General features: G+C 43.4%; 1 protein-coding gene across 1 annotated transcript in view; it reads left to right on the top strand.

Annotated features, from left to right (window-relative positions):
* Positions 1-4355: 4355 nt before the first annotated feature.
* Positions 4356-6015, top strand: part of dop1b (DOP1 leucine zipper like protein B) — a 31134-nt gene continuing 29474 nt past the window's right edge. Inside the window, exon 1 of the mRNA XM_083639490.1 lies at positions 4356-4485. The gene's annotated coding sequence lies outside the window, so the exon portion shown is untranslated. The remainder of the gene's footprint in view (positions 4486-6015) is intronic.

The following is a 6015-nucleotide window of genomic DNA, read 5'->3' as shown; positions in this document are numbered from 1 at the left end:
TCAAACATGGAGATAGTGGTCTCAGCAAAATGAGCAAACCTAACCCACTTAGTTTCAGAATAGAGTTTACCCACCTTTTTATATTGTATAATTCCTGCTGGGCTACATCTCTGCTTATGAACATAATTGCCAAGTAATGCAGCCTGTCTAAAATGAGACATGATAATGCAGATGACAAGCGAGTCTATGGTAATATTTCTCTGAGCTGAATTAACATGTTGCAAACTATAAGCCTTTATATCTGGCAGTGGCAGCTGATTACAGGACTCTTATAATCTGAATTTTAGGATGAAGCATGCAGAAGCAATCTTGAAACTGTTTTCTGCCTCTTTGAACTTTAGAAATACAGGGTTTTTCAAGGACGTTTTTATTCTCACTTTAGGGTATTCTAAACATTTTCTGACTACATTCTTGAATGCAAGTGCATCCTTTAGGCTATGTCAATTCAGCCCATGAGAGTTATAAAGTTATGCAGGCTCTATTACACAACACACATTTTGAAATTTAATTTTATATTAAAGTGACCTGGCAACCTTGAAGCTTTTCATTTGAAGGCATATTTATTATATGTGAGTGTCATTCAAGATTCATGGGAGGAGGAGGAAACGCCACATAATATTGTGCCATAAGTGGTTGCTACATAATGCTACCTTTGATCTGTTTGCATAGTCATGCTATTGATTGGTTGGGTGAATGTGGGTGACTTCAGAGAAAACATCAAGACAGACAGAAGATGGTCTTGGAGTAAATTTCCATTCACTCCAGTCTCCTGCAGACAAAGCACTTGGAAATTTCCACTTCACAAAAAACTCTATGTCCCAGAAAGCCTCTCTTCTGTGTTACGGTAACCTACGAGGGGCACGCTGACACCGTTGCAGGGGGAAATAACAGGCACTGGCATCATTGAGTCTGGGATGCAAGTATGAATTGATTTGTTTTTATTCCAGCTGGCAGCATTACACTATGCGCATGTTTTCTGCATTTGATTTTAAAAGCTCCCTTACTGTACATTTTGCACATTATGGCAATAATTTTTTTATGTTAATGTGTTCATCTAGCCAGACTTTTCTCACATGAACTGTTATGAACTTTACCAAACAAATTCAGTGAAGTTAACTAGGACAATTATAGCTGGTGAGCTCAATGCCATGGTCATTTGGAAACATTTTGTTTGTGTTTAAAAGAGGAACCCTTGCTTAATTTAAATGCAAGTCTCCCCAACTGTAAAGTATCCTCTATAATAACAACATGGTTCTGTTTTGATGAGTGATATTTATTGGAGAACATTTGTGGTTCGCCCCTGCAGTCTGTCTAGATTTGCCAGCACACTTTTACTCATGCTTTTCATCCAGCAGGGGGTTTGTTATTGACAATGGCTTATTGGTGTCATCCTCCGCATGATTTCCCCAGAAAGATGAAGAGGCCTCATCACGGCCTGGATAGAGCACACTTGCAAAATTATATTATAGAGCATGGGTTTTCAAAGTCTGAGACTGTGGGCCTCCCCTCAGACAAAGCCCCCCATCATGCAACTCAACAATTGAGCCAAGATAGCCGGACATTATTGTTGACATACTTCAGACTACACCAAATACATAGAAAAGGGAATTAAAATAGGGAAAACTGTAAAATTCCCCCAAACTACTGTATCTCGAATTATCTCTTTAACCAAATCACACACATTTAGGCTACTCTATGTGATCTCCTTTTGATAACTAACGTCATATTTTTCACTGCCATTCACTGAGCCTCCCCTGAAACTGTTTGGAGCCCCCCTGGGGAGGCCCGTCTCCCACTTTGAAAATCGCTGGTAGAGAGGCTTGCCGAAACAGACATGCACAAGATCTATATGGGCTGGCTCAAGGCCACACCATCATTAGCTAACATTACTAGGCAATGCAGTGCTGGAACTAGTTGTCCCTCTTCTTCTCCACAGGTGCGTCGGTTCAGCACATCAGCTATTCGGCCGACAACCAAGCTTGTTGTAAAAGTAAAAGATGACAGAAAATCTCTTCCAGACTCGACACGATTTTGAAATACTTGGATGATACTTAGGTCAGAGACTCTTGCTTGCCAGATTCTCTCCACACTTCGTTTCGTGCTGTACCAGCGCAGGAGATTTCCCTTCCGCTCCAACTGAAATGGTCGGAGCGAATGGCAGAGCTTATACCCACAGCCTTCTTCCGTTGAGTCCGACTAGTCCGCAACAAACAAGACATCTTACACATGAGCGAGAGATACATAAATAATGTATGTATCTAATTTATGTATCTCTGTGTCTGTTGTTTCATTTTCCTCGTTGGCCTGACACCATTCATATTTGGCACGGGGACCGGCAGGGCTCCCAGCAGAGTGAGCAGACGGTGACAGGGTCAGATTTTTGAGTTAGGTCATTCAGCCTGACTGGGTGGGCAAAAATGGCTAATAGTGTCCAAAATGAGTGAACACAGGTTCAGCACCATGGACAGCTCCATTTAGGTACTGATGGAGCGCGCCTGAGTGAAGTTGGAATCAGCCATGGATGTGGGCTATGAAAGCCCTCTGGGGAGAGAGAGGAGAGGCTGCATGCCAACCTGACTGATGAGAACATACTGGATTTGATGGGCTATCAGACTGCCACAAGTCCACAGATTTGGTTAATAGACCCTTTTCATGGGGGCCATTTTGTTTTCGAAAAGGCAGGGTAAACACAGGTGCAAGCAAAACACTAATGAGGGTTTCAAACTTCCATGATTGGAATTTGGAAACCCTCAGTGTTTTGCTTGCACCTGTGTTTATTCTGCCTTTTCGACACAAAATGGCCCCCATGAAAAGGGTCTATTGTTTGTCAGGTGAATGGAGGGTAGCGTCCGGCAAATCAAGTCCAAGCAGTTTGTTGAGGTATAAAGGATGATGGGAGTTTGTGTGTGTGTGTGTGTGTGTCTCTCTCTCTCTCTCTCTCTCTCTGCCTGTCTGTCGGTCTGTCTGTGTGCTCCATTCATCAGGATATTGCCAACATATTTTAAATGAGAGCTGTGTAGTGTGCATATATTGATTAATTAATATTGCAATTTTAAACTTAAAAGTGTGTCATTGGCCATATTTTCTTGGAGCTGCACTAGGGCAGATTCAAAAAAGGTTTGCAGAATACAGGAGCTCCATCTAGAGGCACAAACTTGTATTTGCCACTAACTCCGGGAGAGACGATATCAACTGAATTGTATTCAAACTAAGATGTGGAAAATATTGCTTTATAAATGCATGGTCAATTCTAACTGATATGTTGTTTACACCTTACAGTTATAACCAATAATTGTATTATTTGGTGACATTGACATGGAGACATAGGCTATTAACAATTAACAGGAATATACAGTAGGCTACATACTGAAACAAATGGTACAGGGACAAGAGGGCTTCACATTCAGTGCAAGAGGATACTGCAGGACTGTGGAGCATTAACAAATATCATCATGCAATATATTAAAAGAAGGTGCTTGAAGAATGCAAACGAGCAGTTCAACTTGCTGTTATACCCAAGATGTCATTTTTATCACTTACATTTTAAGATGTTGATTTTCTTGATGGTTCTGTGCCAGGCACTGACAGACTGTGTGTGGACCCAGGCACTGACAGACTGTGGACCATATATGCAGACTTGTCACCTCACCATTAGAGATGATGAGAGTGGTGTGGTGTCATCTGTGAATTTCAAGAGCTGATGGACTGATGGGTGGAGGTGCAGCTTTTGGTGTACAGTACAGGGAGAAGTATGGAGAGGAGGACAACATTGAACTAGATGGCAGATGCAGATGTGTGTGGGTCATACATGTGCTAGATATAGAGGTCAAGGAAGGAGCAGAAGAACTAGGATGTTTAGCCATCACTGCATATAGCGTCTACTTCACATACCTATATAGGGTCTAATAAGCACTATTTTTAACATGTGGTGTTATATTGAGTTGCGGTACAGCCAGCAGTCCGCAGCTATGTGACAGTGAGGTGAGAGGTTTGTAAACACTGCACATCCTGGACGAGACCAACGCCGCAGGGTAGAGGGGGTGACGAGTATAGGAGGTGACACCTCCATGATAAAGCCGTAGCCGTATGCAGGGGAAAAACTGGTTTATTTTTGCTCTGGGCGGCTGACTAGCTTATCGATGTTCCGTGTATTGACTTTGTGAGGAAGACTTGAAGACAAACATGTCTCCCGGTGTTTTGAGTATCCACGCCCCACCCCCTCTCCGTATCAGGAAGTCAGCACTCCGTGCTCAGGACTGGATCAGCTGAGTTTGAGGGCTGCCAATGCTGCCAACCCTGTTATGATCATCATCCCTGCTGTCTGGTGATGGGGACAGCTCCTTCGGAAGAATCAGGTTGCAAATAGCCCCTTTCTTTGAACCGGGTTTGTACGGGAGATGCACGATGAAGACCTTGGATTACCGCTGTGGGATTGTTTCGAACTGAAGCCAGTGCGCTGGAGCAGACCGTAACGTTTCGCAGTTGGTGAGTCATTGACGCATCCTAAAGCTAGTCAAGTGCTGTTTACCGCGCCAGTATCGAACAGAGACCTCCATCTCATTTTCTTCGGACAAAGACCAAATGCATTTAGTTTAAATCGTGGCGATGAAACATACATTAACGCTACCTATTTTATGTAAAGTGTAACGTTAGCTTTGAAAAACATCAATTTAGCTAAAATATCAATTAGCCGCTATTAGCCTAGCTAAATTAAGGTATACTTGTATGTTGAATTTTGAATAAACGTGTTCGCACATCATGCACACATCCATTGAGGCAGGGATGTTATTCATCTTGTCTGGACCATTGATTGTCTGGAGGCAATGGTCAAGCTCTTACATAATCCACTCGGCTGTCAGCCATGGCATGGATGACACAGGCAGTGGTGGCTTTGTATGGTATGGGCTACACGTCACGTGATGGAGTCTGCGCTGGGGGGTGTGTGTGTGTGTGTGTGTGTGTGTGTGTGTGTGTGTGTGTGTGTATGCGTGCGCGTGTGCCCAGCAGGTCGGTGTTGACATGTGTCCACTCCACCCTCAAAGCACACAGACAGCCTGCCTACATACATTTTTTTCTGCCTACATACTGGTACACAGCAGCCTTTCGAAATGCATCTCTCTCACTTTTTCTCTTTTTCTCTCTCTCTCTCTCTCTCTCTCTCTCTCTCTCTCTCTCTCTCTCTCTCTCACACACACACACACACACACACACACACACACACACAAGGAAGTGAATGTGTATTTATTTTGACTGGCTCTCTACATCATTTGTTTATCTAGCTGCAGGCCATTTCTTTGAATTTGTTTGAATATGGTACCTGAACATGCCTGAGGTTTTGCTGTTCTTTGTGCCTCGTCATTGGCTTGTTAGCTACAGTCCCAGGCTCACTTCCCTCTTTCCAGTAAAGAATGTACAGTAACTGGCTGCTACAAACAGCATGAGGTCACCATAGAGGACTACATCTCTCATATCTTTCAGGAATAGATCGATAGCCATAAAAAGCTGTTCTTTTTCATCATCATCATCATCATCATCATCATCATCATCATCATCATCATCACCATCATCGTAATCAGTATATAAAGGGAGCTTGGATCACATCAGTGATGTCATAAATTCACTCACACACACACACACACACACACACACACACACACAAAGTCCCAGTGATCATGTCATAAATTGTGACATCATCAGTGATGTCAGAGGCATTGTGACATCATCAGTGATGCACACATACACACACAAGAGATGCACGCACGCACACACACACACACACACACACACACACACACACACACACACACACACACACACGTACGCACGCACACACACATGCACACACAAGAGACAGACAGGTACACACACAAACGCACACACAAGAGACACATGTCATCAGTGACATCACTGATGGCATCATCACTGATGACAGTCTGAGGCTCATGAGAGACTGAGGAGGCTCATGAGAGAGACTGAGGGAGAGGAGGAGAGGGAGGGAGAGAGAGGAGAGGAAGA

This window comes from Poromitra crassiceps (genome assembly GCF_964638095.1).
Source record: "Poromitra crassiceps genome assembly, chromosome: 6".
NCBI classification, from domain to species: domain Eukaryota; kingdom Metazoa; phylum Chordata; class Actinopteri; order Beryciformes; family Melamphaidae; genus Poromitra; species Poromitra crassiceps.
The sequence above is the reverse complement of the archived record's forward strand: the minus strand, read 5'-3'. Positions and strand labels throughout refer to the sequence as shown.